Raw genomic sequence first — 22,648 nt, 5'->3', positions numbered from 1 at the left:
TCTCTGCAGAGGTCACTATCTAAAAACGCCTTATAACATGTGTCATAGGAACACAGAGACAATTCCTCAAAAAAAGGTCACCATAGAGTACATGACACTCTAGGGCAGATTTTCTTATTCTGGCCTTCTTGCTTCCAGAAGCCACAGTCATACTGAAGCTTTCATACCCCTCTCCCCACTGAAAGGTAGCATGTGCTTAAAGGCTGGATCCAATATGCTTTCATTGCTGATCTTCCCCAAAGTCTCCTAAATAGCAGTGTATTTTTACTGTGGCTCCACAATGTCCTGCCCTGCGAGCGGCACTGAAAGGCTGGGAAGGAGGGGGAGGCTCAGGCTAGTAGCACCCAGCGATGGCCGCTCTGCTCCGTGAGCAGCGAGGTGGCGTGTCTCCAGGCGTCTGGCAATGGCTAGAGGGAAGGGACTGAGCCTCAGCCCCTAGGAGGGAATTTGGCAAGCTGCCCTACGGCAGCACTAGAGACCGTGCCGTGCTGCAGAAACTCGGCAAACCTTCCACTGAGCTGCTCACCTCGAGGCAACGCTCGAGGGAACTTAGCCGCTCTACCACCACCGAGGAACTGGTGCGCAACTGCCATTGGTACGGCTTAGCCTGACTCCAGGGTGGGCACAGTGCCTCTGACTTGTTCACTTCTGGCTTATTTTATTGTTCAGATGCAAAATGCAGGTGATGAACCGCACAAATTGACCCTCATCTTCCTCCCAAAACCAAGGTTCACAACTGATCTCCATACAAGCCCAGCTGTTCCCTTCCTCAAAAGCACACCAAGTAGGAGCACAAGACAGAAAGCCACGGGAGCAATTACCCTGGTCACCTTTTTGTTGCCGGTTAATGGACTTGCAGCGAGCAAAGGCTACACGTCAGCCAAAGGCAAATGGAGCGACCAAAGGCCTGAAGTGCAATCGCACCCAGTAACTCCTAGAGAAGGCAAATAACTCATTTGCATCAAGTCATCCTTTTCTGTTACAGGGTACTTTTACTGGGAAGCTGGTTTCTCACTGAACTTTCAGCCACGAGGTGCCCTTCAGTGCTCTGAGACCTCCAGATAGGCTGATAAGCTGAACTCCTGTGAAAACGGCAATTACTGTATATTGGGGCTGAAGACAGCCTCGGACACCAGAAGACATATGGGCCCTCAGACCAGTAAACATTTACTAAACTTACTCTGTGTTGCACCTTTCAGAAGCCTCTGTCACGTGACCTTTGAAGTTCATAACTGAGAAAACATTAAGATTACTTCTAACTTGTATTATGACTGTACTGCTGCTGACTTCTGGCTTTCCGCTGAACGTGTTGTTGCCTGTGCCAACTTGTTAGATAAGGTCTTAGGGTTTGCCTACTGAAACAAAACAAACAAACAAACAAACAAACAAAAGGTGTTCTACTTCTGAAGAGAGTTTGGTGCTTACTGCAACTCCATACATATATCTGCACCTTGAACAAAGCACGTTTCTTATCAGTACTAGCAGCTGAAGGGGAAATAGTGGGATAAAGAGAGTGGGATATGGGCAAAATCTAAGGTAAAGGGGCAACAAAGGGAAGTGATCCTGGGGTAAACATACAGTCATTTTGTGATATTCACATATAACTCCAATCCTTGCAGCTCATGAAACGCCTGCTGATGCCCTTTAGATTCTTTGAAGCATAATCTCTGGATACAGGTATGAAAAGTAAGATTTTTCTCCTGTACAGATTAGCAGCCCATTAAAGTTCCTTTTAAATTAAATGTCCTTTCTTCACTATGTTTCCCTCATTTATTATCCATGCGACCATACAACCCCCACAGTCCCTATCAGTGTCCTGCAGGCAGAGAGGGACCTGGACTACAGGAAACACCCCCGAATGCACCTGCACATGGTGGTGACAGACACCAAAACGCTCACTGGCATGACATGGATTCCTGTAGATCTATTAATTCTCATTCATCACACGTCCCAGTTGCTGTTCCTCTTGAGTGGGGGATTCATTTCTGTCTTGGCCATTTTGGATTTATAACCGTGGCCACAGAGAAATGTTTATTTAGCTTCCCTTATCCCACAAGACTAAAATGCAAAAGGTTCAACAGCCCAGCAAGATTTATAAAAGAAGTCTTTAAAACTTAGTACATTGTTCTGTACAAAACGCTAATGCTTGTAGTGCAAGTGGCTAATTAACTCCAGAACTCTTTTTCTCTCAAAAGCAGTTTTGTTTGAGATTTTCTTTTAAGAATATACCATTTATAAACTTCAACAAATGGTGGGGGGAAACGGGGTTACTATTTTAGTGGAATTTTTTGAACAAGTAAATAAATAAATGCAGGAAGTGCACCCTTCCCTACCGCCTAAGCCAGACTGTGTCAGCAGTTGCCGTAGCCTCTTGTGGGACCATTACATTTTGGCTACGACAACACCATCGCGCAGCCACTTCTATACGCTGTAGGACAGTTTCTGTAAGCAGAGGCTACCAGTGAAGAACCGCCGCTGACTGCTGATGGGCTCTTAAGGCCACTTGTGCTCTGGGGACACTGAGGCGCTGAAGGGCATAAGGTGCCTTTGGATGGCGTATGGAGATGGCCTCTACCAGTTTCCCTTGCTGAAACGACAGAGTTATTTTGTGTTGGTATCTCCATGATCGTAATTGCCAGCTGAACGGCAAAAGTTAGCCACTGATTACACTGTGCAGCTACCAGGGGGGTTTCTCTGCAACTTTTGCCAGCCAGTCCACCATTAGAAAACAGCTAAATCAAACCCTCAAGGCTGGGACTTTTTCCTCCCCAATTGGTTGCTCAGTGGTTTGAAGGCTTTTATATCTGACACTGACCTGTTCTCCCCTCCACACATACATCTCCGGTACTTTCTGCATGTCTGAGTCAGGTAGCCACCCAGACATCAGTAAGCAAAGGTCTCCAGCCATCTCCATTCCCTGTCTCACAGGGGACATGTCCCTCTGCCAAATGGAAAGTCAAATCCCCAGCCAAGCCCTATGGACGGATTCCTCCCTGACAAACCAGCTGTGTGAGTCCTTCCTGCTCTGTCTACAAACTGCTTAATGCTGGGCAAGCCCAGATCACAGCTACCCTGCCCTGGCCAGCCAAAGCCAATGCTCCTGAACCAGGCAAAAGATTATAAACAAGTAGAAAAGCACCAATCCCCCTTTTCCATCCTCCCATGAGCATCCTCACTATGGGGTCAAGGGGCAGTGTGAGATAACCAGAGATAATGGTTTTCCAACATGAGTAATTTAGTTACAATTAAAATAGGTATCAGAATAATTTAACTGGCAACGGCACAAGAAATCATTGGGTCTAATGGCACAACACAGGAGAAAATACGTTCTAAGGTAGACACAAAGTCAATGGATAAGCAGGGACAAGTCAGGGGCCTGAGCTCTGCCAGGCCAAGGCTCAGCTGATACTGGTCACATCATTCAAGAAACTTACAGATGCATTTTAGCCCATGGCAGCAATCGTGACATTAGTTGGAAATGATGCAGTAAACTGTGTACAGAGAGGAAGCAGATACTCTGCTCTGAGCTGTGTTACTTTAAACAGAGTAACTATCAGGCCCTATTCACTGCATTGCTAGTTGTAGGAAAGAGACTTGAATATCCAGGGGAATTTTGAAGTTCTACCCATTTCCCAAAGCCCCACAGATCCCAAAACATAACCACATAGTAAGGGGTAGGAGGCAGAGTGGGAAGCTATAAGGAGCCATGATCTGAACCCGGTGACAGCCCACTTGTGAAAACTGGAGAAAAACGATCCTCGATGTTGAGATCATGACAAAGTCAGCAAGTGCAGCTGAGCTAGTGTAAAGGGAAATACGAAAAACAGGAGATTCTTCCTCAAAGCTAAGGGGAAGCGAAGTCTAGATGATCTCCCACAACGCCTCTTTGATGACTATTGTGCAGCATGTTGAACTGAATTATAAACTTGCCATTTAATGCCCAGAGATCTGATAAACCTAAGAGTATCAGGCTGCACTAACTGATGAGCAGTTCATTTAATTTGCTGAACTTGGACTGTGTTCACAAATCTCAGAAGCAAAAGTTTTCACAGCACTTGTGTAGATTATGACTGACTTATGACAATGTTATTAGTCACTCTACTGTGTACTAAAGTCACACTTTCTCTCTGCTCTCCCACAAAAGGGTACTTGGCTAGCAACGTCTACCAAAGTAGCTTTATAGGAAATTGAAAACATTTTTCCTAATCATTATTTGTTTTTTAATTATTTTTGCCAAGTACTTATTCATATAAACACCCCCTCCCCCCAAATCCACCAGTCTCTGTTACAGCTGTTGAGATCAGGGGGCTAGGCTACTTTAGGCATCTTTAGGTTTTAAGAAGTGCCCAAGACAATATTTATCCTATCATCAGCAAAAGAATGTTAAATCATCTTAAGCTGTTGAGAAAATGGATGCCTCCTTTGACGTGTGTTCTCCTTCATCCTCTCACTCGTACGTTACTGAAGTACCACAAACTGACTCCTGTCAGGGTTGGAGAAAAGGATATTGTATTGATGCAGAGATAGAAGTTTTATTTCTGGATTTGTCCTGTCTAGTCAGATGTTTCTTCAGCATGGAAGAGCATGGCTAGAAATCAAGTTTATTACTTTTTTTTTCTCTATACGAAAATACCTTTGACACTAATGCATACTGAACTCAAGGTTATACATCTAGGACAAGTCAGGTTTCACCACCACTCTAGACCAGGTCATTTTTAGATTTGAGAACAGGTTTTTTCCCTTGCATTATTTAATTTTCAGAATTGTAGATTTTTTTTATGAGGTCAGTTAAAAATCCCAAAGGTTTTGAAACCTGCTAAAGATTATAGAGTCGTAGAAAACTGCATTGAAATGTGATCTATTTTATTGCTTCCAAGGGGCTTGTCAGCTTCCTACTGAAACACAGTTCAGTAATTGTTAATATAGTGAATATAAATGAGAAGGTAGCTTTTTATTAGCAGTAAATGATTGGGTTGATTGACATTAGGGATCCTTTTTATATAATTTCATTGACAAAAGCATATGCTGGTAGGCACCTATTTTCCAGTAACACATTTCTATACGTAATGAAATAACTCACTACATAGTATTAAGCTATCATGTTACTGATCATGTTGCGTATGCCTGTCTATCCTAATTCCTCCTACAAGTCACATCAAAAAGGCATTATCCCATTCTTTTCTATTTTACTTAAAAGGTACTTACACTTACGTATACCAGAATTTACTTGTAAGATGCTTCTTTTGTCTGTGGTTCTAGGGTTTTCTGAATTCAATATTCCATGGCAGGGCACTTCTGAGTAGAACCTTCATGTTCTTCTGGGCAAACACATTTCATTAATCTCTATTATATTTGTACTCTTTGCTCATAGAAGTCTGCAGTCCAGTCCCTTCCCCTTTCACAAGGAGGTTTCACATTTAAACCATTTTTCCGAGAACTAAGCACACCTTAGCCTGCAAGGCTTTCAGCACCTCACACGCTCACCAAAGCACATTACTATCACGAGGTTAAGGGGTCCATAATAGGCTGAAGTGAAGGTGTGGGGAAAAGCAAATTGCTATCATGAGGTAAGTTAATAGCCCACGCAAAATAAAAATAATATGCTATTTTGCATAAAACTGGATTATAGGATAGGAACTGCAATAGAGGTAAAAGCTGCACAAAGGCAAAAGACTTATTTAAGTAAAAAAGCTGAAGTCTCAGGTACTGGAGCCCAGAGTCTCAAGAGTAGTCCTCTGATCACAGAACCTCTCACCAGCCTCTATGTTCCCTAACAGATTAAATGCTTAGATTTTAAAAATGAGTATACTGATGACCTGAAACGTACACAGTTTGCAAACTCATTTCCAAGATGTGTCTTTTTAATTTAGTGTTTCTACTGTTGCATTGGGCTTCTTAGGGAGAAAAGCAAATCTAGTTTCCAGGACAAAAATAAAAAAAAAAATCGATTGAGGAATAGTTTCTCCTACCAAGACAAACTGTTTTTTTTTAAAGTGATGCTTAAGAATGCATCAAAGAAGACTTCTGGGATTTTTAAATCTTAGGAAAGAGAGAAGTCACGTGAAGTGCAATTGTGATGCATCTAATTGGTTTTTATGGAGACTACAATAGTTTCATGAAAATTACATAAAAAATGATCACATTTAAATTTTTATAAAATGGATGGGAATTTAATAGGAACATTGATATTGCATTAAAAGTCCTCTTTGGGACCTCTTTGACTCCGTTACTTTCAAACACAGCATAATTCAGCAAGAAAAGGATGCAAGAAATCAGCTTGCTATAGGTAATGGGAATACGAGCACTGTCAACAACCTTCCCAAAGGTGAATTCAGATTAAGGTTTTGATTCAGAAGAAAGCATCTCTCTTGCTCACCTCCTGTTTAAATGCAGCACAAGTGGGGAGGATGCATTAACGTCCAGGGCTCTTCAGTGATTTGTAAAGCAGGTATGCGAAATCACGTACAGCTTGAACCAAGATACTGTAATACATCCCACGGTTTTAAGTATTTCTCAGTCACTACAGGATTTATTCAAAAGGTCTTCCCCTTCCTATGCTACCACCGAACCCCCCCAAACCTTCCTCCAAGACTCAACATGCAGTCTCAGACCCCCTTGTCAGCTCCTGGCAAAGCCAGGAGAGAGGACCAAAATCTCCATCCTACTACGCCCAGCTACAGTCTTGATCCACTGCTCTCTGAGGTGATGGCAATCCCTCAGTGAGTTGCCAGAGCACTAGATGAAAAAAAATAAAAGACAAAAAGGAAATCCAAACAAGAGGCTGATTCCTCTCTGCAGAGAGTTATCTGTCAGAGTTATCATTTCCAGGAGAAAAAGAATGATTTTATTTGAATCATGCCTTTTTGTCTTAGAGTTGATTATAACAGATAAGGTGCTTTTCACTTCATGTCTTTATTTGTTCTTTTCTCCAAAACCTGAGTTGTCATTGCATGTTCTTCAGAATGACAAAGCTGCTGCTGTAACATGTTTATGTGAAAAATCTTAACCCCTGAGAGAAACAGTTGAAATTACTCATGAAAAATCCCTAAGATGGATATCCAGAAGCTCAAAAAGTGGCAAAATTAAAGGAACTGATGTGAAATAAGGAAAATAAAATGGAACTGGTAGAAATGTCATTGCCTATAAGAGTCAGTGGGGTGATCTCTTCCCAGTTTGACCTGTACTCTCGCATGCAATCTACTGTCAATCTATCTTTCATTTCCAAGTAAATAATGAGTTTTATTTCTATATAAATTTTGCACTATTTTCCCCCAATGGTCACTGTAAGAATTACCGCACATTTACACAAATGAAATTTTGATCCACAACCACTCACAGAAATAAAACCCAGCTGTAAAACAAATGAGGAAGAACAAGTAACTGATGGCTGGGCATGAACAGATCAGATCACAAATCTGAGTTTTCTAATATGTTGGCAAATCATTTCTCTCTGCTACTCATCCTTTTCTGGTCAGGCCCAAGCCGATCCACTGTTTATCCCCTACATAGCAAATTCATCATTCTCACTCATGCGCTTATGAATATGTTATAAGTTGTGACTAAATGTAATTATGTAAATGATAGTCATTTGTTTGCTATACAGATTAACGTTCTGCTTCACTGGGGTCCCAATATGGAACAGCAGAAGTTTGAGCTTTGCAGCTGTGCCTCTGTGTGGTGCTGCCTCTCATCTAAAAATTAAAATGAAGATGAAATTTGTCTTTTACTTAGTGTGAACAAAACAAACCATCCCTATGTTACTTGGTCCATTATCTATTACTTTCTCCATGTAGTGGAATCCATCACCCTTCCCAGTGGTGATAAACTCTTGGGGCGTAATTCTATACACCTTCAGCTCCACAATACAACCCTCAAAGCATTAACTCAAATCCCAGTAATGGTTTTGCTTTTTGTAGTGAGGCTCCTTCAACTTCTTTTGTCAAACTGAGACCTGTCAATAGGTGTAAAAAGTAAAGTTCTGCTATGATGAGAAAGCTTGGCTAATAAAGTTTTATGGGAAATGGCCTTCCCATCCTGTGGGAATTTGGCAATTTGCCTAATTTGGCAATTAACAAGTTTGCCCATTTTGCATCAGGATTAACCTGAGAGCTTTTAAAGACAGAGGGCAAGGTAAAGTGTCTAACAAAGAGAAAACCTCCTCAAAGAAGCAAACAGCTGGGTGGTCCAAAAGCTCCCTTCCACACACGTGCCTTCTTTTGAGAAATGTCACACTAGAAACCGTCTACGCATATTGCTGGCTACTTTTTCCCTATCTAGAAAGTCACCTGGACACATTTTTCACTACCCGGCTACAATATTGCTGTGAAGCTGCTTTGTTCCTACAGAAAGCCCTAGATCTAACTAGCCAGTTTCTTTTGTTTAAACCAATAATATTATATGCAGACTAAACACAGCTTCATGTTGTTACAATAACAGTTTCAGTACTCATCATACAGTTATCCCAAAGTGTTTATATTCAATTTTCTAATGATATCTTTTGAATTATGCATGTGTTTACCTAATATAGAAGATGCAATATATGTAGCTCTAGGAAAGAAGTGTAAAAAACCTGCCAGTCTTAGAGAGGGACTTACAAAGATAATGGCTAGTTCCCTAACAGTGAGGCTAAAACATATACAATTTTATTGCAAAAGTTCCTTTCTCGTATGGGCATTATTGACAACAACAACCCTTACCCTTGCTGTATAATTAGTACGGCATGGCAATGGAAGCAGGAACAGACTGCCTACAGATTCTAATACTGTATTAGTAAAAACACAATATTCAGGATAAAGAAAATTGCCTCTCGGGGCTCTTGCATCTAGTAACAATGAAAAAAACCCTGCAGTTCTGCACTTGGTGTTTACAGTGCCACCCAAATCCCTTTCAACAGAATTATAGCCCTTCATTACCTTATTAGCTCTCAATTATTTACACATATAAGAAAACTATTAATGTTTTTCAATTATTCTATAAAATATATATACTGTGGTTCCACTACCACAGTTACAGAAGGACTATTCAATAAATACTGTGGGATACCTATGAATAATGAACAGGAGCAGGGACCCAGGGAGCACCGGAGAGCTGGATTAAACTGCATGCTTTATCACTGACTTCCCATGTAACTGTGGCTAAATTGCCCCAGACCACATGCAAACGAGAAGGCGGGTGGCTATGTTTCACAGCGAGCCTGGGGCGCTCGGTGAGGTGGAACTGAGCATGAGATGAGTTTGGATCCCCTTACAAATTCTCTTGGGACATGAACCTGGGTTTCCAGCTTCTTATAATCCTACCTTAAGAATAGCTTTGGAGCGACTGTCACTTTCTTGGTGTTATTCTGAATTTGTGCTGGAGCCCCAGAGAGCAACCTATACGTATCCCTGGACACTGATTTCTTATGCTGAGTTTCTCAGGTGGTTTATCTTTAATTCAAAAAATAGATATTTCCATCTACACAGTAGGAAACAGAGCAGTGGTTTTGTAAATGGTGACCAATGTACCTTGCTAGCTCCTCAGATTGCTCCAGGTGATGTAGCAATACTTTCACACCGTAGAAATAGTCATGTTTGTAAATTACTTGGAGTTTCTTAGGTGAAAGGAGGTTCTTAACCTGAAAAGTAGTATTTCTGATAGCAAGCTGAGTTCACAGCTGATATCCTGGACATATTCCTCCAAAAGGATAAGACTTGAAAAAATACTTGGAATCTTTAGAAATGCTGCCTACAGAGGAAAGAAGTCAGTTCAGCATTTTAAACATATTCCTGATTGAGTCAAGGGGATTAACATACACTATCTCATTATAGATGTATACAGTGAAAATTACAGGAGGGCAGTTCATACAGCATGCTCCTGTTTTATAATTTAACAGAAAACATTCTTTATCCTCATTTCAATCTTCCTCTATTTCCACATACAGAATAATAATCAGTGCACAGAAAGTCATGCCCACATCCATTTCTCACAGTGCTCATGTATCACAGAGAAGCATAATTTTTCAGCCAGGGTGACAGTGACCCACAAGGATGCTCCATGAGTGCGACCAACTCAAATATTCATAAAGTTACTGATTTATTCCAAGTACTTGGCTCCCATCAGGGTTTTTCCCCTTTGACTGCATGCAGATTCCAAGCTTAAAATGTTTTCTTGCAATGGGGAATTGTAGGAAATCAGTATTTTGGGAAGTGGAATATTGGAAGAGGGGAGAAACACCATGCCTTTTCATACTTTTCCTAAAGGAAGCATTGTTCCCTCTTATTTAAGTAATTACTAATTGTATGAGTAACTAATTACAGTTGAATAATTATTTTGTTAAACAGCAATAGAGAAATTGATTTTTCATCAAATTTCAGATTTGTGAAATTAATTATGCTAGTCAAAAATATTTATTTGCTAATATTATTCTTTGTAAACACTGTTAAATGTCAAAGAATTTTAAGCTATTTCACAATACAGCAATTGAGTCATCTTTAATAGATTTGTCGCTTCTTTTTTTTTGTTGTTAATTACACAGAAAACACGCATCTCCTCTTTTCCATCATAGTGAAACAAAACAGTGAGAAGTGACAGGCTAAAACCTAGAGGACTAAAAACTAAAGAATTCCAGTGGCAATACAAGCAATTTTGTCAAAAGATTCCCATTCAAATTCCATTTCAGGATAGCTATTTTCTAAGGGCTGGCCCAAGGTCATGGGTTCCAATCCTTTCCAGGTTATGAATTAGGGGAGGTGCAATAGATACTGTAGATGGTAGACCATCTGTAGTGTAATGAACTAATGCTCACATTAGAAATTCACACATACAAACTAATGCCTTTTTTAAAAAATAAAAACAAATAAAAAATGTAACTAGCAGCATTTGGCAGCATCAGAGGGTCCTAAACGGAAAATGGGCCTGCAATACATGCATTGCACAAGCCAAGCTATATGATTGCAAGCCAAGTCTCTGCACATTGTCCTGCCAATATGTCTCAGCCCTTCTCTGGAAGGCTATTTGTATGGATATTAATTCAGTCCTTGACTGTTGAGCTAAGGCTACTGTTTGTTTTTTTTTTTCTCCAGTGAAAAAGTACATTCTTGTCAGTGCTTGGGACCTACAGGGTCTATGAGCTATTCTCAAGAGGGCCCAAGGGCAGTGACGCATCTGCAGGAGAGCACCTACAAAGTTCTGGTGACGTGAGATAAGACTGACTGCTTTGGCTTCATGTCAGACATGGGATCCCGGTTCTCAGAAGCTGAGGACAGGAGTCAGTTTGAAGAACAAGGCCATCCATGTAGGGAAAGAAAAACGTATTTTTAAAGTCAGCCTAGGAAGCTGCAAGTATGAAGGTGGTATTTGTGATGGGGACACCAGACCATTTTAGCTACTCAGCTAAATCAGTGCCAGTGTGAAGAAGCTGCAAAGAAACGCCATGCAAAGAAATGCTAAGTTGATGAATGACTTTGGGTCACCAATAAAGTGACAAATCTGCAAGGTCACTCTGTGTTGGAGGGCCTATAAGCTTCCCATGGAGTCTATTAGCTCTTTAGTCTCAAGCAGAACCACTGCTTGCCTCTGTAAAGGCTTCCAGTCCCTGTAATTCCCTTACAATTTTGGCTTTATCTCTTTACCAAAGTGACCATGCCAGTTGTAGAGAATTGCGCTTTAAATGACCCTGGTTCCAAGGCTGTTGGAACGTGTTATTTTACTGTAGAAAGGTTCATGTTATGCATTGCTGATGAGCCACCGAATGAAGACGACCTCTGTTAGGCACTTTGGCTCTATTACTGGGAGTAAAACAGAGGAAAACACTCCAGATGGAAACAAACAAACAGAAATACCCAGAACAGTTAAAAGCTCTGCCAAAGCTGGGGGGGAGGAAAAAAAAAAAAAACAAAACCAAAAAAACTCTGGCAATGAGGACAGTGACTAGAGAAGGTTAAACATCTCTACAGGGCCTGTAGAGCAGACTTCATGGCAATGAAAAGGAAAATGGGTAGAAGCCATCTTCATTAAGGGACTTCACATTTTTATATCTTTCAGGAGGCTAACATAAGGTCATACTATTGTACTATCATACTACCATACAGAGGACTAACTCTACGTGAAAATAAAACATACAAGGTTTTTTGTTGTTCGTTTGTTTTGTAGAGTAGGAGTAGTAAGGGTGAAAAAACAGGGAAGGATTTTTGAAGTTCAGGAGCCTGCCTCAGGAATTTGGGAGCATACACAATTCCCTAACAAGAAATTTGCCTGTGCTTTTGGCCTTAGAGACGGAGCATTCAGAACCATGAACATAGGGCTCCGAATTAAAGCTTTATGAAGAGATTGGCGTTTACTCAGAATTACGTCGCTTGCAGAGCTCAAAGTCAGGATCCACAGAAATGGGAATAGCCTGCGCTGTGAATAATGCCACTAGCCAAGAGACTTGATGAAAATGATGCTATGGGCAATTAGAAGGGGAAATAGTGGTTGAAAAGACTTGTGATATCTCATGCAAGAGTTCTGCAGTCTTACTCTGTGGCTACCCTACACAACACCTAGGAAAAAAAAAAGTCTAAGAAGCTCCCTTCTTAGACACATGCAGATTATGAGCTGAAAGTCAGAAAAAGTCCAAGCTAGAAAAAAATTAATGTAAAACTAAGACAACTGAGCCCAAGGAAATGACAGAAATTCAACCAACAGAATTGTCTTCTGACAGTAACACTGCTGCTGGTGAAAGAGAAACCTAAAGGCTCCCCAAATCGTGCATCTCGGAGCACGCGTAGTTGGACGTGACTAATAACTGTTCTTAATAGGGTGGTTATTGATATTTGAAACTATGGGTATTATCTTGAGGTTGGTTGGCACTAGCATTACGTTTATTTGGGAGAAGCAGTGCCAGAGCTTAAAAGAAAGGTCACGAAGCAGTTAGCTCAGTTGCTGTGTTATACAATGGCTCAGAGATGCAACACGAATTGGTTAGGAGCAGACGCTGAACGCAGCAAACTTCTGTGACTGAGTAACGACAGAACAACAGCTGAGCCAACAGACAAACTGGTTTTCTATTAGAAGAATGGAGACACTGAAATAAGTTTGAATATGAAAGAAATATATCAGGGAAAAGACAAAACTGTAACACATGCTCCAAGTCAGGACTGCAGCCTGCTCCCATGAATGTTACAGGTGCCCAAACCGTATCTACATGCAGAAAACTCAGTTTACAGAACATACCATCTGGAAAATTTTGTGAGCACTAACTTGAAAATAGGGTTTTCTCCATTTAGAGGCATTTTACTAGGTGAGCATACTTTTCTTCAAAGGCCACACAAGGAAAAAGATAGTAAGAGCCTGCCACGCCACAGCGGGTTAGCTCATTACGAACAAAAACAGGAACAGATGACAGAGTACAGAGATCCTAAGTCTACAGGTTAAATATGTTTCAGCTGCCAGGGTCTCCTGTCTCTCTTCACCAGTCTAGTCTCCACATCTCAGCCCCTCTCCTTGTTTGACTATGACATTCGCAGAGCAGCCCACCACTGACACCATTAACCAGGCCCTTCCACTGCCTTCTCAACAGTTCCTTTCTCCTTTAAACCTAATTTTTGAACCTCTCAGCACTAGCTGGCCAAGCGAGTGCTCCGAGCTCCCTCCCTCTGCAGCCAGCCTCGTGTAACAGGGTGACTTCCAAAAGTTCCCTCTGCTCCTATTACACACAGCTGCTTCTGCTTATGGTACATAGGCTTTGCGGAAAGCCCTTTTATTTACATGTTTGTTTATGCTTGGGCTGATTTCAATATGTGTAAATGAAAGTCTACAGGAGAGAAGGAGGAGGTGGAGAGGTAGATCTTTCAAATTAAATTTGTCCATGGTAAAGCAACTAAATTTTCATTTTATCTATCAGGCTATCAATAAATATTCATAAGCCTATTAACTGAAGCCCTAAGAGCTTAGAAATATCTGAATTCTCATAACTCAAGAGTCTTGTCTACTCTTCACCCCCTACCTCTTAAAACTATCCCTAATGAAGGTACTTGCTTTCCCAGACATCACCACATAAAGAACGACATTAAATCCCCCCTGCAAAAGCCTGACAAACATTGATATACACAGTCCCCTTTTGAACAAAATTTCTTCTTCAGTAAGAAGAAAAAAAATTCTTTTTTGCTCTTCTCGATAGCAGCATCTTCACTCTTATGGATGCTATGGTCTTTTCATTATTACTGTTTTTATTTACCTTCCATTTTACCAAACTGGCTGCAAATCCTCTCCCTTGCAGGAAAGCCACCTTTCCTGTGTGGGGGTGAGGATGAGCTTTGGGGACTCAGGATGCTCAGGCACGGTCAGCAAGCTGACACCAGGCTACCAAACAAAATAAGGCTGATCTAAAGCTCAGACAGGAAACTGCAGACCTGATTACATTAATCTTGAGTTATCACAATGGGCATAAATACAGTACATCCATTCTCAGCACACAGGTAGGTAGGAGATGCTGTTACTAATGAAGCTGCGTATTAATCTCACGTGGAAGCAACACAGAGCTTCTGCACTCTGAGCTAGGCTTCTCTGGACTCTGTGCAGGGAGAGATGCTTTTTGTGCTTGGGCACGTAGCCATTAGCGGCATCTGGTGCTTGTGCGGTGGCAGTTGTAATTGCATAGTGTCTTCTCCCTGAGCAGTGGGTGGTGGCTAATGGTTTCTTGGGATCACAGCAAGCGCTCTCAAGTGGCTGTTTCAGCACCTCTGGCCAGTATTTTCACCATCCAGCGTGGCTGTGCTAATAGGAGAAATCCTCAGGTGCCTGACACGTCACTTAGATAAATGCTCCTTCCCCATCTACCTTCATGTGGCCTCGGCCACTCAGTTACTGAACCCCAGCAACGCGAGCTTCCCAGCCCTATTCTGAAGTTTCTTTAGAAAGATTTCAGCGTTATAGCATTTTATTATAGCAATATCTTTGCTGCCTTCCTCCGTCCAACACCCTTTCTTTTTGCCATGATTTGTAATGCTGGGAATCAAGAGAGATGCTTGCAGATATTATTGATCTCGGCATCATGCTCATAATGTCTACGTGGGTGAAAATCTGACTGCACAGGTGAGGTTTGGGTACTCTGGAAAACCAAGAGGTTTTGAACACCTCCTCTACCCTCGTTTAGAATCGGCTTCATGGGTTGTGTGATTGTTTTTCTGCTAGCCCATGGCGGGGGAATGAACCGCAAACCTTCAAAAAAAATCTTTGAAAATTTTCAGGGATATATTCAGATCCACTAGCCATAATGAACAAGCATCTGGTGAGTATTACCTTGATCTGAGCTCATTATAGACAACCTTGACTGCATCACTGCTTTCAGAGTAATTATATAGGTAACAACCCCATTTCTTTTGCTATCTCTGATAACATCTTTATACAAAACAGTTACTGTCATATCTCATTCACCTCTTTCTCTGAGTCTTCCAGGTTTTATCTTTTGTCCTTGTTTGTTTAAATTTCAACCTCTGAAACCTCAGCAAAAGCTGATCTGCTACTGCAATTTCTCTTCAAGACAATATTACACCTTAAGCCTCAGCTTCATGGCACTGAGATCAAACACAGAAATCTCAATGACGTAAAAGCTGGTCGTTTGTTGAGTATTTTCTCAAGTTCTGTGATATTTTAACTGTGTGGCCACACAACACCCCCCCCTCCCGCACACACTGACACATTTCTGACATTCAGCAACAACACCTAAGGATAGCAGAGCTGACACCAGCACTCTTGAGCCAAATGCCACCAGAAAGCCTTCTTGCAAGAACACTTCTCCAGCTGCTACTCCTGAAACATTAATTTTTAGCATTTTGTTATCTAAACTTGTTTTATCTTTACTCCTTAAAGATCCCACACACAACTCCTTCTCCCTAGTTGTTACAGAAGTGCTGTGATTTCTGCTTATCTAGAATAATATTGATAGTGTGTCAGTGTTCCTGATCAGATTTCCAAAGGTCAGAAAGAACAGGTAGTTGTTGTTTTTAATTAATCTATTTGCAGTTTGTTCAGATCCAGCCTAATGACTCCTGTCTCTAAGGTGTGACCCAAGTAATTCATTTGCTCAGCACTAACTTCATTTTTCTGCAGTTCATTTTTACATTGAAGTTTCCTTTGTCTACAGCCATGCAGGTAGTTTTGTCTTGTGCTCCTTTCTGATCCCGCCATATGCAAAAATGGTATAAATTCTGGAATATCTCTTGTGCAGAAGAGATGCCAAAAGATGTTCTCTTGAAATGTCATCTTCCAAACAGAGTTTTGAAAGTGATAAGTTCTCTTTATTCTTTTTGTCTACTCAAATTGAATGAGATAGTAGACTCCCAGTCATCAAACCAAGCCTGGTATAAATACAAGTTTTTAATACTTCTGTGAAGAAGTGCCATTCATTTGGATAAACTCTATCATTCCTGTATTTTCACTTTTATTTTACTTTTGAGGATTTTCACAGGTAGGGCTCACATCTAACTTTTCTTTCGTAAGGTAGCCACTCATCACCTCTGAAAGGTTCCTTCATTTCATTACCCTCCCTCACTTCGGCCCTTATTCTTAACAGCAGGCAGCTTGGCGTGGAGCACGGGCTTGATTTTGCAATGGCCACGTACACTGTGCTGTTACATACTCATATCTAGGAAAAAAAAAGAAAAAAACTCCCTTTTTTCCCACCGCCGTTCTTTCTGTGATGTGTGCGCCACATAGCACCTAGCTTGTGGCATTTTATTTGCGCAAATCAGTGCGGTTCCCCGCCATGCTGAGCAAACAGCTTCTCTACCACCTCTCTGAAAAAAGTATTTGCACCACAAGCTAAACTCTTCCTATCTTTAATCTCCAAGATGCAATCTACTTTTTTCTCGACTTCAGCCAAGAATTTGATAGACTAGCCAGATAAACGTCATCATTCCTTTTCTTCCTTATTTTGTTCGGCAGTCAGAACCAACCCTCCCTAGCTGGCTGCTGCAGCAGGGGACACTCTCCAGGTGCCGGAGCAGTGGGCACTGCTCTTGCTGCTCCCCTGGCAGCAGCGGTCTGCCCTGCAGCGGCTTTCCGAGCGCTTCCCCTTCGGCTGGTCGCTCCCGCTGCCTGCAATGCAGGCCATGCCAGCCGGGGGAGGGTGATGGCCAGTCATTGATGCACACACCTGCTTCTTGGCTGTACCAGATATATGTCAGAATTGGTGCTAGTGAGAATTTATTTATATCTGTTCTGGTTTTGTCACATTCTTCAGCTATTCTGATGACTTCTTCTAGTATTAAATTGCCCATTAAGATCCTATTCTTCAGTGTGTCAATCCTACCTGCAAAAGAGCCATTTTTCATGCTGATACGCTTACTGGTTGTCTCAGTTCCCAATTCCTTCCTCAGAAGATTTTACTTTGTTTTCCAAAGAAGAACAGCTTTGTACAATAAGCTCAAGTAATCAAACAGCCTATTGGGATTTCTCCTGTCTGTTCACATGACACTGCCACAAGGCACCCATGTTCTGTATCTAGCCTTATCTTTCCTTCCAGTAAGTTTTCAAAACTAACCAGATTTCCTTGACAAACTGCCCACCTGCCTCAGGATGGGATCAGCTAGTGCCCTTATGCCTAGCTCTGTTCTCTGCAATGCTTTGGGTTAAAAGAAATCCACAGGCTGCACTTCTTTGCCGTACTTGCATGAATGCCATGGTCGTTCATGCGAGTTCATGGTACTTTCTTTCTCATGCCACATGTTATTTTGACTGAGGCAACTGCCAGCAATAGAGGTTATCAGAAGACAGAATGACCTGAACAGGTTTTAGTGCAGCCTTGCTAAACACTTCTGTCTCTCATCTGTGCAGCTCACCCATACCAAGAAAACCTTTATATGTCTTAAAGGGGCAATACACCCGTACAGGGACAAACACACCTCCATAATGTGCTGTTGACTTTATGTCATTGTGCTAGTTTATTGGACTGACTGCAGTCACTACCTTTGGGCATCTACTGATGTGAGCTTTTGAACAGAAACTAGCATAGGGATGGAGAGAGACGATTTTTGTGTTCCCCAAAGGATTTTTGATAAATTATATGTGAGGCAGTTCTGTTGTATTAAAAAGAAAAAAATAGAAAGCATGCTAATACTTGCAAATGAAATTGAGATAGGAACAGTGATTCTGTTGTTGGTACAGAACATTTACTGTTTTGCACTTCTGCAGGGATCACAGTAGGTGAGTATTCCTGTATATACTGATCACACTTAGTATTTAATGGGTGTGGAAGGTCAAAGAACATGATTCCTTGATAAAATGTTAACGGATTAAAAAAGAAAAGGTTGGAACATGCCATTTAGAAAGAGAGCTTAAATTTATAGTAAACAACCATGCAAAATAATAATAATGAAGTGAGCAGTATCTCTTCAAACTGTCGAGGGCCTCTTGGGATGTTGCTATGACATAATAAAATCACTCTATAGCTAAAAAACAACATCCCACATAAAATCATCCATTTAAACATGTTTATTGCTGAAAACATCAAGGAGCACTTACCTAAGTTAACCACCAACGACTCAGTATCTAACCTACCAATCTAGACTCCCTGTGTTATTGGGGTGGTTCCCAAACACCTCAGATAAAAGCCATCTTTTTTCACTGAATAACAGAGTGCATTTGAGTTATACCCTGCAAATATCCTTCTTTCCATCACCTTCATGATAACTGATACTATTAAACTGCCAGTGGCTTCATCACTGATGTGTTTAACAAGCTTATAATTTTTCCCCCTATCTTTTTCCAAGAAAGCACTTCCTTCTGTAAAAGTCCAGCTATAGCTAATCACATGAAGATATTTTGTTTTTAATCTCTTAATCTTAAATGTTTGAAAAAAGAGGTGTGCTCTCATATTAAAGCTCTGGACTGTGAAGGTGAGGAGGCTGATTTGAGAAAGCTTCATTTTCTCAGGAGAAGTAATGAGTTCAGTTACAGTCGAGCTGACATGGCTCATGCATGCAGGCAACCAGGAGCTGGCTGAGGCATGATCTTCCATCACACCAGGCAGTATTCCCGCATGCTTTCTTTCAGCATTTTTTTAGGCTTTCCTGTGAGTCTGAGAGACTAAGTAGCTAGCACAAACAAAAACTGTACCTTGCAAGTAAGGATGCACAAAGCTTCAGAGTCAGCTGCTAGATGACCTGTACTGGCTTACCGGCCGCCTGAGTGGCTAACATGGCATTCAAGCTGACATACAGGAACATAGGAAAGGTGCTGCAGGAAAATTTTGGAGAAAAAGAAATGGCAGAAGGACAAGCAGTGTGTGCTTGCGATGGAAAGCACTGAAAACACATCAAAAGCAGTTCTGAACAGCTGACTGAAACATGGTATATTTTATGGGCTACATGGTCATGATTAGGGCTGTAGATGTTCATACTCACTATCCAGAGACTCTACAAAGATTTAAGAAGTGAGGTGACTGGAGGGAAATATAGAAGAGCAAAATGCTGTGATGTTTTTGACAATGGAAAAAGTGAAGGAAACACTTGCATGGTAAAGTTACACAAATAGTTGTTTGTTGAAAGAACAGTGACAGGGCATTCACATAGATAATATGCCTTGAAGAAACAGGAATATCACAGGAGGTTGCCATGTTCAAAAAACAAACCAAGAGAGAAAATATTGGATTATACATCCAGGAGAGAAAATTAAAAGGGGGAAGAAAAAAAAAAAAAAAGCATGATGAGTAACTAAATTATAAGCAACACATGAAACAAGGGTTAGGGAATAATCCATTATGTTCTTCAAACAAAAGTAATAACTAGGGTAATTTTTCCCAAGTACTGTCAGTGATGTTTTCTAGACAGCTGACTTTCGGTTCTGGACAACATGCATCTGCTGTGCTGTCTCCTGCAACCCCAGTCACTCCCCTCTTGCAACTTGGAACAATTCATGATTTTTCCCACTTTAACCGAACCTTTAGAAAACAATTTCAAATTTCTTTGTTCCTCATCCCCGGTATTTTAGTTTTTTTTTTTTTTTTTTTTTTTTTAAATCCCTCCCTACCTGGGTCAACTGCCTGAGAACTTTCCCTCATGAACAGCATGCCATGAACAAGCTCTCAAAGGGAGGAGGAAAGGAGTTGGCTTGCTGTTTGCCACCAAAAAACAAGTCATGTTCATGAAAAGGTAAATTGTTTTTAAAGTAAGAAAAAGATCAAACATATGCTGAATCCTTCAACCTCTAGAGGTCTGACTACAAAAGTCTAGTGCAACTGTCCAAAAAGCGTCTTTAGCAGGCTCCAGGAAATATCTAACACAGAAAGCGTAATCACTTTTTATTTAGCATTTAGCTCAGTTATCAGCTGGGACAACTTCATCTTACTCCTTCCAGGTACAGCTCATGGAAACTTCTCTGCCCACTCAAGCAACATCATTGATTTTCCTGTGTCCCAGCTATACCGTTTTTCAAGACAGTGATGCTACCCCCGTATTCCTAAGATGCAGAGGTCTTCTCCCCCTTTGTAGCACATTATTTCAGAATCTGAGCAGAGGAGGAAAGAAAAGCAAGAAAGGGTAAGACAGAATTAAAGAACTTCAAGAAGTAATACAAAAGTTCAGAAAAACAATGAGCTGAAACACAAGCATAAGATGAGAAAGTGCCACCCCTGAACTATACTGAACACTATTAGAGAAGATCTACTACAGATTACTGGTCTATTCTCATAAGGCCAAGGAGGCTTAATGCTACTAGATCAGGCAGAACATAAAAGTTATTACAGCAGTTATATTTTGCTTGAAGGACAGATGTTGAGCAAAATATTGGCCAAAATGCTACAGCCAAGTTTCTCTGGCCAACTCATTTTGTAGGAGAAGGCAAACCTAAACAGTAGAAGTCTACTCTGATATCCCCATTAAGATCTTCCCTCCCAAAAGGGTTTTCTTCATCTCATGGACCAACCATCATTCAGGAGTGCTGGGAGGTGGCTAACACAGATGTCCCTGGGAGCCCTGTTAGAGAGGCAATGGGGGGGGGGGGGGAGGGAGAGAGGGGAAGTGCTGGTCTTTCCTCTTTAGGAGAGAGACGCTGATCCAAAGCCTGCATTTCCAGATACAAGCAGCTTTCCTTGAAGGGCTTTTTGGTGGGACAATATTTCTTTCAGAACAACACAAAGACAGCTGACAAGGAAAATTCCTCATTAGAGTTGGCTTCAAAGGTTTTCCAGTGAAATTGCAGCTTTTGCAAAGTGTGTATTAGTATATTATGCTAAATTAAAGACACTTTTTTATAATGCACCAGCATTGCAGATGGCAGCGGGGACCTGCTTGTTTGCAGAAACAGAGGAGTGTGGTTGCATTGTGCCTTGAGGGCCCTTGGTGCACAGTTGTCTTTTTTCCCAGTGTCATTCTGTACCAGTCAAGCATATACTTCTCCAGCCCTCTTTGCAGGTGATGCGAAATCATTTTGTGCTGTACAAGTGTTTTGCATCAAGCTACTCTCTGGGTTGGCTGGATTTCCATTAGCTCCTTCCTCCTGAGAGCACAGCATGGCCTCTCAGTCGCATTACAGCTGAATCTGCCATGAAAGCCTTTGTGTGCCGACTGCCACCCAGCCAAAGGGAGCTCAGAAAAGCTGATACAGCTCTCCAAAGACTAAATAGATGTTTCCTAAAGAGGGAGGGAGAAGGGAGGAAGGGGACCTGGGCTACTAAACCTATCTTCCTGCCCAGATCTCAAGCAGCAGATGTATATGAAACCAGCCCATTCGTGTTATGCTAGGCACAAAAAGTGTCTGAGAGAAGGAAAGTGCAGATGGAAATGAAGCAATTTCATTGCTTTAACATCAGTGAAATCAAAATATGGCCCATAATCTGTGTCCTCAAAAAGCTGATGGTATGAAAAAAAATCCCTGATTCTGCTAGAACAATTCAGAGTTTCCTATTAAGTTTCATTTAATGCCAACAAATATTCTTTTCTGTGCAAGAAGTCAGTGGGCACTTACGTGCTTAAGTACATGCATTTGTAGGATAACATTTCCCAGGCCCATTATAGCACAAGCTTGTTCATTAAGACAGCATTTCAGCAACAACCCCCACACATCAAAATAAAAAAAATAAAAGAATGCTTATTCCTATTTTCATAGATTTTTCCTTCCTTTTACTTACAGTACTGGACAACAGGGCATACTTAGCCTTTATAAGACAGACCATGCTTTCACTAGACAAAACAAAAAAAATTACCAGCAGTGCATCCTAGGCAGTCAACCAACACAGTGTATTTGTTGGATTGTGATTAAGGAAGGCCAAGTACCAGAACTGAGAACATTATAATTGAGAACCTTACAGAAATTTTACTTGTAGACTGTTATTTGATTATTTCATACCCAGTGAAATGCCACATGTAATTATTACCATATGTAAAATGCTACATTAAACCTTAATTTAATGTCTCCCCATGTCTTTGTACAACATGGGAAGAACCATTCTACCCACACTGAATAAGTACACTAAAAAGCAGAGTTAATTATCTCATTTTTCAGAAATGAGTGAAAGTTGAAGAGATGGAGTCTACATGAATTACCATAGCACTATCAGCCAGAAAAGCCAAGGGCAAAAAAAAAAGATTGAGTTTGCTTAATTAGGTCCAGAGCCAGTGAAGTATACATGTATCTCTAAGCCAGTGAGTGAGCCTATGGACTTCAAACAATTTAAAATACCTCTTTTGAGGGA

Source organism: Apteryx mantelli, chromosome 7, assembly GCF_036417845.1.
Source record: "Apteryx mantelli isolate bAptMan1 chromosome 7, bAptMan1.hap1, whole genome shotgun sequence".
NCBI lineage: Eukaryota > Metazoa > Chordata > Aves > Apterygiformes > Apterygidae > Apteryx > Apteryx mantelli.
Note: the sequence above shows the minus strand (reverse complement) of the source record.